The sequence below is a fragment of the Coffea arabica genome, chromosome 7c, assembly GCF_036785885.1.
Source record: "Coffea arabica cultivar ET-39 chromosome 7c, Coffea Arabica ET-39 HiFi, whole genome shotgun sequence".
Classification (NCBI taxonomy): domain Eukaryota; kingdom Viridiplantae; phylum Streptophyta; class Magnoliopsida; order Gentianales; family Rubiaceae; genus Coffea; species Coffea arabica.
In genome coordinates this window covers 39742036-39754502 of record NC_092322.1, presented here as the reverse complement: position 1 = coordinate 39754502, position 12467 = coordinate 39742036, and the positions used below count along the sequence as shown (strand labels likewise).

Below are 12467 nucleotides of genomic sequence, written 5' to 3'. Positions count from 1 at the left end.
GCAACTTAGTTATGATTTTGTTTGGATTAAACAAAAGAAACCCCACCTTAAGGCCATAGCCAGAATTAATTCATACCTTTGTTTGTGGGATCAAATTCCATGGTAGCACCAACACCTTCGATATACTATAAATGCAGGGCCAAATGAAACTTGCTTGACATACTCAGTCCAGGCCCTACATCTAGATTAATATCTAGTTGGTTAGTTCCATCCTGTTCCTTGTCAGTATTGTCAAAGTCATTGCCATCAAGTCCCGATCGGTGTTAGGATCTACATCAACACCCTCGCTTTCCGATATATTCGGTGGAAAGAATGACAGGGGAATTTGCGCTAAACATAATTCAATAGCAGAACTAGTGTCAACTCCCCAGTTACTTCTACCCTACTCATACTTTCGACTTACGTCCCTTCATACGATTGGACTCATCAGTAGGGGTGTCAACAAATCGAGCTGCTCGCGAATAGTTCGCGAGCATTTGCGAGCAGCTCGATCAAAAGATCGGTTCGAGTTCGGTAAAATCGAGCTCGAACTATTTGAATATTTCAACGAATCAAATTCGAGCCTAAAAATGCTATACTCGATAAGCTCGCGAACTTTTCAAGCTTAAGGTATATTTATATATATAATTTTATATTTATAAAATTACTTAGATATATATAGTTGTAAGATTAATTACATGATTTACCTATTAAAATTCAAAATATAATAGGGTATTGTTGTCTTTTCAGATAATTCCTAAAAAAAAAATTCACATATCAAACTCCTAATTAGGTTAAGAGCTTCAATTCAATCTTGTCCGCCTCCGCCTCCGCCGTCTTCTTTCTTCTTCCTCACCTCAGTGGCTCCGTCCCTAATTCCCTATTCCTTAATCTCCATTCCTCATCTAAATCCCTAATTCCAATTTCACATCAAACCCATTTGGGTTGTTAACTCCAACAGTCCAGCCGTTTCATTTCGTTGTTGCTAACTCCACCCATTTGTTGTCAAATCAAACCCATTTGGATTGTGCAGTCGGTGCAGGCGTGCGGCGAGTGGGAGCTTGGATCTTGAAGCAGGTGCAGTCGTGCAACAGGTAAGATGTTATCCTTAAGTAATTTGGCTGGTCCCAGCTTCGTCGCAACCTCGTCATTTTTTGGCTTAAATTCTATGATCTTTGGAGTATAATTCACTGAATAAATCTCAGCAAAATAGGCACATAACTAGGGTTCATAATCTGTATGCTTCCGGGAAAAGATATTTACTAAATTAGATTATGTTGTGTCAGGATTTCTTCAGAACAAATGATTTGGGGTCAAATATTTGTGTATAAAGAGAGTAGAAAATGACGTAGCATTCATATATATTTTTATGGCTGTAAAAATTAGATTGGTTAATTATTTGCGATCGATGACTTAATTAATTATGAGTCAATTTTTGGGGAAAAAGGGGGCCCTTTAAGGCTTAAGTCTGGTACTGTGGTCCCTTTTTTTTCTTTTTCCTTTTTTGGGTTGTTTTCGGAGTGTGATTTATGGAAAGAGATGAGGGAGGGAAATTGAGGGTGGTTAAGTAATTTTTAATAATGGGCAGTTGGTTGTAATCTTTTACAGCTTTCATTAAGAGGTGAGACATTATGTAATACTTATTTGCTTGTATGAATATAATCTGCTTTTTTTTTTTGAGAATATAATCTGCTTTTCTTTTAAGTCATAACTTCTGTGGGCGATGATGATTCATTGGTTTGAGCAGCAAATTCTTGATAACATCCATTTGCCTATGTAACCATGCATGTCAAATTTAACAATTTGAAGTTTCTTCACTTTCTTTCTTCAGCTTTACTGCTTATCAACTATGATGATATTACATCCAGTTTGAGCCACTAATTGCAAACCCAACTTCCCTAAGAGCAACACGCTCGGAAATGGTTTTCTGCTGCAAAATAGTAGCAATGAATAATCAATCCTGTAGGTGTAGAAAGAAATATTACTGTAGGTGTATTACTTGCGTGTTCATTGAATAATCAATCTCCTTTTTAAGCCTTTTTGCTGCCTATAGAAAAACATATAGAGAAATATTTGGCCATAGAGACCAAAAAACTGGGGTTGTGCTCCAGCGGGTATAGTACCTTCCTTTCTCAGAGACAGGAGACAGAGATAGCTGCTTATTCTCTCCTATTTCCCTGTCTCTGTCTCTTTTCCTAATGCTGTGACTCGAGTATGTTTCCTATCATCATCGTGAATGGTGCTCTCCTCACGTAGGGGAAGATTGAACTGAAGATTCAGCTATCAGATCTCTCCTAAATTTGTGTGAGCTACTCTCATTCTTCACACCATAATGGAGGTCCAGTAAAATGGGATGGTATCCGTAATATTTTAACCCAATCACATGTTTTAGATTATTCAAACTTTTGTTAAAGTGAGAGTTTAGATTCCACAACCAATTTTTACTTCATACTTCCATCAGTTCTTTCTTTAATAAATTTCTTCAAGAAATGTATTCTCTATTAAAAGGCTTCTATTAACTGATATAAAAGGAATAATCATTCAATTAGCTTTTTATCTCTGGTCATTGAAGTTAGTTTTGGTTCATTCTAGTTTTTATTCTCAATCTTTATTAACTCTTGGAAGAAAAGAAAAGCAACCAACTTATTATGTGTGCCGGAGATTGGTGCCGAAACATTCATCGAGTGAAAAAAAAGATAAAAGTAAGTTTATTTCAAATTCATGTTATTGAAACAAAATTAGTTTATTACTTATTGTTATTATTATTTTGCAGAAATTGAAGGCAGCAAAAGAGATTCTACTTCCCATAAAATGAATGTGATAATTGGAAAGGTACATTGTTTGTGTTTAACACTTCAATTCCTCTTCAAATATATTGTTTTAGATTTTACCACTACTATTTTATTACTTAAATTATTTTTTTTTTGATAGGCCCTGCAGTTGAAATTGGAAAGTTGGAAAGGATTATCGTGGAATGGACAAGAAGTTGCTGTTTTACTGCTTTAATTGCAAAATTTGTTTCACTTTTTTAAGTATGGTTATTTCTTGACAATTGACATTGCCTGTTGAAGACATTCACTTGAATGTTGAGTTGTTGACACTTTGTCTTTATTTTTTCTGTTTGTGTGACCTGATGGATATTGGTTGTCTGATTTATCTTTGAATTTGGATGCTGGTTTTGATGTTAAAATATGTATGGATGAATTTGGATATTGGTTGACAACTTGTCATAACGGCTGCAAAATTTTTGACAGTTTGGTGCTTTGGCTTTAAATTGATATTTAAAGCTGGCTTGTCTTAGATTCTCAATCATATGGATGAGTTTGGACTTAGGACAGTGCTATTCAATAATGTATAGCAGAGCTTTTATCTTCCATTTTCGAGATTGTATCAAGTCTATCCATTTTTGTGATGCATATGCTTTTTGTCTCGATGTAACTTTGCACATAAATTGTGATTTATACTTGAAGTTTTTGCATTTGCTTAGCTTGTCATTTCCCCTGCAAAATTTGTTAGAAAATGTCACTGCCAAAGTGATTTGGTTCAGATAAAAGGCTGAATGAAGGACAAATTCTGCTTAAGGATAGTAGATTGTTTGGTTCAACAGGCTTTAAACGTGCACAATTTTTATGGTTCGAGCTCGACCTCAATTCGAGCAATTTCGAACAAGAGCTCGACCGCTCGAGCTTGAGCTCGACAGCAATTCGAGCAATTTCGAACATGAGCTCGATCTTCACGAATTCCTTACGAATCGAATTCGAGCATGTGAAATTAATATTCGTCGATCTCGAGCTCGATCTCGAGCCTTAAGCACTTTGTCGAACTCGAACTCGATCAAACTAGTATTCGAGCTCGATTTGATTCGTTGACACCCCTACTCATCAGGCATCATAGGTTTGGATTCTAATTCTACTAGCATGGTACTAAAGTATAAGGTGGTTGGGAGCATGTGATCTCACTCCACTTGGAGACTGCCTTGGACACATGAGGTTTGTCTAGCTTTGACATCACTATGGTCATGGCGAAACTATGACCCAACCTCTACGTATATCTCACATACCGTGTACAGTGACATCATTTTATATGGTACACATATCCATGTCTTCTTCACACCCAAAACGTAGTCCAGCAAAAGTATTTAGGCCTACAAGATTCCGAAACTACAGATTCAAATTGAACGCAGTTTGCTTTAGGCACATGTAGGTGTACACTCTATCAACCAATTCATTCTAACTTATTCGATCTTTAACTAATATAACTTTTTTTGCACCTCAGAGGATCATATGCAAATGATCCTCTGGTCTTCACTATTTTGCCTCTCTAATAAAACTAAATCACCAATGCGAGGTCCATCAACATTTTTTGCCTAATGTTATGAATATTTGTTTATTTAGATTCTATCGCTAATGTGATTTTAAATATGAATTTATATTAACTATAAATAAACTAATCACATCAACAATAAAATAATTACGAATTGCTATTCACTAGTAATAAATAATAAAATAACTAGACAAGCACAAATTTGTCTAGAAACATAAAATTAATGGTAACAGTTATTAATTATGTAATAATTTAATGGTTCCTAATTAGTATTAATGAAACATTTATTACTATTTTTAATTACTATTACTAAGTAATTACTACTACTATTTACTATAACTGTAACTAAGTAATTACTATTACTATTTACTATTAATATTAACTATTTACTAATCACTATTTACTTTTACTATTTACTGTTTGTCCCTTTTTTCTTTTTACTGGCAAACTATTTATTATTAGCTATTCACTATTCACAATTGTTATTTATTTGCACTATTCACTATTTACCTACGTTTACTATTCACTATTCACCATATACTATTCCTATATTCTTTTACAATTACTATTTATTTTTACTATTACTATGTACTTTTACTATTAGTATTACTATTTAATTTTACTATTTTTATTATTAATATTTGTACTATTACGCATGGTTACTATTTATTCAATCCTTCCTATTGGAAAATGTAATATAATTAATACTAATAACATTACTAATTAATAAACTATTACTAATTGAACTAATTCAAATACTAATCAAATGTAATAAATAAATACTAATTAAATGTAATAACTACTGATCTAAGTAGTAATCATTTAAATCAAATGCAATAAACTAATAAACTAATACTAATCAACTATAATAAACTATTACTAGTTAAAATGACAACAACTTATCAGATGCGGTACCTGATATCTATTTAACTAAGTATTGCCTGAGATATAGATGGCTGAGAACTTCAGATCCTAGAAGCCTGCTTTTGCTTTTTGTGACCTCCAAAAGAAACAGACGGACAACAATGCATGACAATGTACACAAACAATGGTGGAAACACAATCGCTTACTTTCCAGTATGGTAGGATTTTTGTGCTTTTTCGGGCAGATGGTCTTTGACACTTTCTCTGTATGGGGAGGAAGAAAATGGGGAGATGATGAAGGAGATAAGTGGAAGCATACAAATGGGGTTGTGTGAGTCAAATTACTGTTTTCGGAGACATATTTATAGCCAAACTTATACATATTGATTGTATCAATACAATCCAGCTGTTCATCCGGAATTAATTAATGGCTAAACAAAAAAATTACAACTGTCAGTGGAGTGTATGTGTTATTGATCAAAATTGATCAACGGCCCATAAAGTCTCACCACATTTATTAACGGATGCAGCTATACTAGACGCCGCATGCAGCATCTAGAAATTTTTTCAAAAAAATTGTTCACACCAAAAGTGGATGCAACTAAGCCAAGCGGTAACTGGAATTTTTTTTTTTTTTTTTCACTCCATTGATCAACTACTGATCAATGGTACTGAAATTCCATCGCATTGAAAATTGGATTTGCAGTGCCTGGCAAATTTTAAAAATATTATTTGCATAAAACGCTATGCAACTTATATAAAAAAATCTAAAATAAATTCAATTTTGCTCAACGCTGCTTTTCTCATTTGCAGTGACACCTACTAAGGAATTAATTTGTCCAAAACACCAAATTTGTCACGATTTGTTATTTCGCCATTATTTGTGGAAATTCGCCTATCTGGCCCTCTCTTCTTTCCACAGTTTTTTTGTTCTTTGCTTTTTTTTGGGGGGGGGGGGGAGGGGGGTCTTTTCAAACCATACAACTACTGAGAGAAACTTAATCTTGATATAGAGCTAACAAAATTACGCAATCTATCCTTGGTTATCTTTTAGTAATTAAAGGCCTGTACTAATTTTATACGGACCTCAGAGGTAATTATTTTAAGTTTTTTTTCCTTTTGTTAGTATGGAAAAGGTGGGATTTAAGAATTGGGAAGCATGTAGGAAGATTAGAATTCAGGACCTTTATTCTTTTATACTTTTTTCTTTTGTATAATGCTTGCAAAATTGTTTTGACATTTGGAGTATTTTCAAGAATTGACTGTTAACATACAAAACGATTCCTATGCTCTAGCACCTATGATAAAAGCATGTACTCTCTCTGTCCTATTTTCATAGCCCTGTTTTCCTTTTTTGTTTGTCCCAAATTGTAGTCCACTTTCTAATTGAAAAATATAATTATCTTTTAATTTTTCTAAAATACTCGTATTCAATGTAAGTTGTTATTAGTATAAACTACTTTTATTTAATATTGATTGGTAGCCTACCCCATTTAGTACATTTAAATTTAATGTGAAATAATATAAAATGAGGATTGATTCTTTCTTAACCATTATTCAAGTTCTCATAAATCATCAATTTAAGTTTCCATGAATAATTAATATAAAGTTGTACTCTATTTAATGTAAGGATACTTTAGAAAAATAGCAACCAAAATTTATTTTTTCAACAAAGTTAACTACTTTTTCTTAAATTGTGTGGAAAAAAAATTATAACTATCAAAATGGGACAGAGAAAATATATGATATTGCCTGTCTATCATTAATAAGTGCAATTATTGGTTTAATGGCATATAAACATTGTAATCATCAACGTATTTCAAAATCTCAAGTAGAGTGTATGTTCATGCAAGGCATGAGTTGTAAAAATTACTTGAATGATATTAACCTCCCCATTTTACCCTTCATTGAATTCACAAAAGTTCAACATTAAGTGTTCTAACTAACTAATATAAAATTCAAAACAACTAACAAAATTTGAATTTAAATTAAGGGGCAATTATGGAAAAATCGTTCAAATCGTTCCTTACATTTTGCAAAATGACTTTTTTCGTCCCTCACCTTTTTTTGAGGAGCAAAATTGTGAAATCAAATTTTATATAATCCGATCCATAGCCCCTCACATTTCACAAAATGAATTGTTTCGTCCCTGAAATTTCACAAAATGAATTTTTTCATCCCTTATTGACCATGTGTATGAAGAGTTTTTTGCTTTTAAACCCACGTATATAACTATTTAATTTCACCTATACTGTACGAAGTGTGATGATCCCACCTTCCCCTAGGGCGTACCCCAGGGTTTAGCGGACCGCTTGCCCAGTTCTCGCCAGGTCTGTCTCACTCATAGCTCAAGAAAAATAACGTACATCCATAGAAAAGAAATAACACATCCACTTCAATTTAATATATACATTGATGCTCAAATCCAGATACAAAACTTCTACACACCAAAATACTTCAAAGTGTTTACAATTCAAATACAATCAATCCTAGTCGAGTGCTAGTGTGAGTACCATTTCAAAACTTCAAAATTAGACTACTCTGTACCAGTTTCACGCCTCGCTCGTACCCCCTGTAAGGAAAACAAATGGCATGGAATGAGTTAAAAGCCCAGTGAGGTTTCAAATAGCAAGTTGACCGTTATTTAAAAGTGCAAGTATCACGTAGCAAAGTAATGAACATGAAAAGTTCATAAAAGTGAGCAATAACACTTCAAGTAGCAAATCTCAAAATGAGCGAGTGTAAAGTTTTTCTTTTAAAACGAAACAATAACACGATAAGTACTAATCATTTCAAAGTATAAGGATATGGATGGCTCTCAGGAGCCAAATTCCCACTGCATCACCAGAGTTTGATCAAGTGATAGTTGACGCTCCGTCAACTTTCAGGTAAGTAACCAATCCAGTAGAGCACCACTTAAACTACTTTCCGTCCAGCATCCAAACCCCTTACCGGGCCTGAACTCCAAGATAAACACTGGTGGTAGTACTCGAGTATACCGATTAGTCGAGGAGATAATACTCCACTCGACAACACTAGATACCCATGGTTATTTATCTAATCGACCGTGCCCTTGCCGGCTCGACTCGATTAACTAGCTAGTGGGGTTTGGGTCCCCAAGAAGTCGATGAGATACATCTCTAATCGACTGAATCAAAATAAAAGTACGGAAAAGCGAATGAGAGGTACCTCCCACTCGGATCGAGTGTGGTACATACTGCCGCTCAGTACTTACAAGTCACGCACAAGTATTTCAAGTCAATTGCAACAATAAACGAGTACATATCACATTAGGGCAAATGCGATAAAGTACACCCTTGCCCAATCATACCAATCACATATCATTCGATCATATTGGTCAAGTATTGAAAACTAGTGTCTAGTTCAATCAGGTATTTGAAAGCACTCACCAACGATTTAGTGCTTGTCAAAATCACGTTCAGGTGTAACTCCTTGGTTGGAATCCAAATCTGCGATACAATATCATTTAAAAGCTTGAAATTACCAGGGTTCAAAACTTAAGAGTTTCGATTTGAACAGATCAAGTAAATAAAACTCGTTTAGATAGGATTCAAGTTATGTATCAAATACTAGAAAATTCATGCTCCCTCTTTTGGTGTTGCTAAAGAAGCAACTAAACCTTTGGAATTCGCATTTGAGTCTAAAAGATGAGAAAAATATATTCCGAGTGGTCACCACTTTCATTTTTCCAAGGGTATGAGTTTCGGCCAAATTTTAGCTTATATACCTTTACGAAAGAAGACTCAAATACCATAGACAATCCAAGTTCAATTCAACCTCAAATCTTCGCTCAAACAGCGAGTACACACGTCTAACTTTCGAGTGAAAATTTGGGTAGCATACCCTTTGTATTTAGCTATTTTCCAGCTATTTATGGGTTCATTACTTTCCTCAACTCAGCCCAATTCAACATATAAGCAAGCTCAACACAATATCTATTCAACTAGACTCAATATTATCCAATTACAAGTCAATTCGAGCAGTGCAACCATCCAAATCAAAGCTAGAAGTTAGAAACTAGTTTTAAAGACAAATAGCCACATAGTAGGTATGACATCTCTCAGTAGTCACAACTGAAGCTATGCTTATTGGATTAAGGTAAATTTTATGGTGTTTCAAAGCTAAGACAGAGACCTACATTTCCTATAAAGACACTGACACCCAGTTCTTGCATTTCAAGGTAAAAAATCACAATCTCAGAGAAAATAGAAGACTGTCAGCTAATCTGGGTATTTGGGCAGTCAGGAGTTTTTTAGTCATTTCATTCACTACAGTGCTCCGATTGAGCTGAAATTTTACAGCTACCTAGCTAACTCAATTCCCTAAAACTTTCATGTTTTGAGCAAGAACTGATTTGTTCTTTATCATGAACGAATATGCAGTTCCAGTTGGGTCCAAAAACTGGGCAGAATCACTAATCCTTGTTGAAATTCGTTAATCTTCACCAAAACTAGAGTATCATCCAATATAATTCAAGATTCAAGTCATCTATCTAATAAAAATGCAACATAAGAGAGAGAACAAGAGTTTCTTAGCTTAATACCTTCAAGTTCAAACTAAGTCGAGTGCGATAAAGTACACTTCCGATTTAGAAGGCGAGGGACAATTGAAAACACTTCACAATGAATCATTTAACAATATTCATAATACATACACATAAACAGTTAACACATAATTTGAAAAACACTCACCAAGGATTCAAATGACTACTCTCGAGTTTCGAGTTGGTTTCCTGGTTCACGGCTACTTCCTAGTACAAGTTAATAAGTTCAAAGTAAATATATAATTTGTAGTCGATCATTTGTTATTCTTTTATTTAAACTTATTAAAATCAAGTTTGACCTTAAAATACAACTATAACATTCTCAATATTTATTTATCATTTTATTTTCAAAACTTATTGACTTTATTAATTTTAAACCATGAAATACCTATCTTCAAGTTTATAAACTTGTATAAGGTTTAAACGAATATACTTTCTCAATCCAGTATTAATTATGGCTTATAGATACTCCATTTTCCCTTTTAAGACTAACTAAGCTCTAGGTTGTTTGTGAATTAAATTTTATTTCACAACCTTAACTTCTCAAGTTTTATAGTCTCTTAAATATTATAAAAACTAATTTAAGTGATTAGGAGCCATTTCGTGTATATAGCCATAACAAATTACCTTAGAGTTTCTAACACATTATATAAGTCTTAATCTCATTACCATTTCAACCATTCAACACAATTAAGCAATATTACTTCAAAATCCATTAGGTTTGGTAGCTCTAAAACAAGGTTAACGTACATATATAAATTTTAAGATCTTATAAAACATTTGAGCTAAAATTAAATCATTTCATTCTAATCTTAATAATTAAAGCTGATGGAACTTTTATTTCTTTCCTTTTAGACTGAACTAGACTCTAGTTTGCATGTTATTCCTATTTGTTCCACTTCACTAGCCCTTCGAGTTTTAAATTCTTTAAAGTATTCAAAACAAGGTTAAGATGCTAGAAACGGATATATATATATATATATATATATGTACAGTTACAACAAACTATCTTAGAATTTTGTTCAAAAACTTCAAGCAAAGTTCATCTCTTCCCTGTTTTGGCCAACAAGTATAATTTCCAGCAATATCATTCAAATTGTTCAACAAATCTCCATCTTTTACTTGCTTGAAACACTAAACACGTAGCTCATAATTTGCCCACCCAAACTAGAACAAATAACACACAATTCCGGAAAAGAATCCCACCAAAAGCCTCAACTAATTCGGCCAGCAACACATTACAATTTCCAGCAGTATAGCAATTTCACATATGGTGCTTTCTCCATAATTTTCTTCAGTTTTAACTCCAACTCATCATGCAAAAGATGATTCTCCAACTACAGAGTAAACTTGATCATCCATATTAAATTTTACAGCCAGAATTTCAAAGGAAAAACTGATCTGAAGTCTATTTCTCTCTCTCGGTCAAGCTGTGATTGTTTTGGACAGCAATCAGTTTTTAAACAAGAGATTTCTCCATTAACTACTTCAGTTCCCATTCAACTCCACCATACATGCTAAAACTAAAAAATTATGCAAGGTATTCAGTTTCAACGTAGGAATTTGGAACCCAAAAATCTGTCAAGAAAATTGGAAAATTTCCTTACTTCATCTCCCGGCTAGCTAGACAGAACCACCGGTTAATTCTTGCAAATTTTTCACTCAAGCTAACAACTCTGCACTAGTTACTCAGATAAGACAAGGACATAACACATGGTTTGAGCTTCTAGCAGAAAGTTACTCCATACTTTCGGTTACTAAGCTGCAAATTTCAGTTTCTTCCTCTCGGATGAAGCTGGAAAAATTCCAGCATGTTTCTTCCTACGGTCTCAACCCAAAATTCCATCTTTTCCCAAGTTTCTTCAACTAAACTTCCCATAATACATAAGGCTAACGTATTACATGCATTTCCTGTCATTAGTTTCCATTTCACAATGATCACAGGCTGCAACCCATGCAACTTACACTCCGTTCCTACAACTTCAGTCTAGCTCCCATCTTTTCTTCCTTCTTATCAGAATTCCCCTCTGTTAAATCTTATTATTCCTTGCTAAAAACTAACATGCAGCCCATATTTTCAGTTATATTCAAGAAATAAAAGGTGGTTACAAGATTCTTACCTTCTCGGTTAAATTTTAATAACGGCGGATTGCTCCTGCTCCTAGCTTCGGTTTCTCTTAAACTTGCAGCAGCTTTCACTCTTCCTCTCGGTTGAAGCTAATCAGTGAAGAAACTAACAAAGTTTCTCTTCCTATCCTTCACTTTAGCTCTCAGTTTTGGTCGGTTAAAGAATGCAGAAATGGGAAAGCTATTCGGATGTTCTGTTTTCTCTCTCGGTTGTTGCTGCCAAAGAAAAAAATGCAGAGTTCTTTCTCTCACTCTCTCAGTTGGTACTCCAAATGAGCTGATCACTCACTTCCTCTTCAGTCGGTGATGATAATTCCAAAGCTCTCCACTCAGCTTCTACTTAGTTCTAGAACTCAGGTATCCGGCTGGTCGCACAGTAAATTAGCTAGGATGAAGGGTTAGTTAGGTCATTTGATATCCACTTATTTGCTTACTAAGGGCTGTGATTTTATTAACTCACACATTAACTCCTAACCTCATTTGTATTTCCTTAATCTATTAGATTCTCACACATTTGGTTTTATAGGAAATTAACTAGACATGTAGCTCGTTCAATTATAATATCTTCAAATCACACAAATTACGGTATGCATATCATGTATTTATTTGA

General features: G+C 34.0%; 2 long non-coding RNA genes across 2 annotated transcripts; one reads left to right on the top strand and one right to left on the bottom strand.

The window, feature by feature from the left end:
* The first annotated feature begins 2633 nt into the window (after nucleotides 1-2633).
* LOC140010221 (uncharacterized) lies at nucleotides 2634-3082 on the top strand. Its single transcript, XR_011817502.1, has 3 exons — nucleotides 2634-2681; nucleotides 2753-2811; nucleotides 2920-3082. It is a non-coding gene; the product is annotated as an uncharacterized lncRNA (long non-coding RNA).
* A 4478-nt stretch (nucleotides 3083-7560) lies between these two features.
* On the bottom strand, nucleotides 7561-12209 carry LOC140010744 (uncharacterized). The gene is made up of 2 exons (XR_011817857.1): nucleotides 11851-12209; nucleotides 7561-7738 (listed from the first exon to the last, which is right to left on the bottom strand). It is a non-coding gene; the product is annotated as an uncharacterized lncRNA (long non-coding RNA).
* Between the last annotated feature and the right edge of the window lie 258 nt (nucleotides 12210-12467).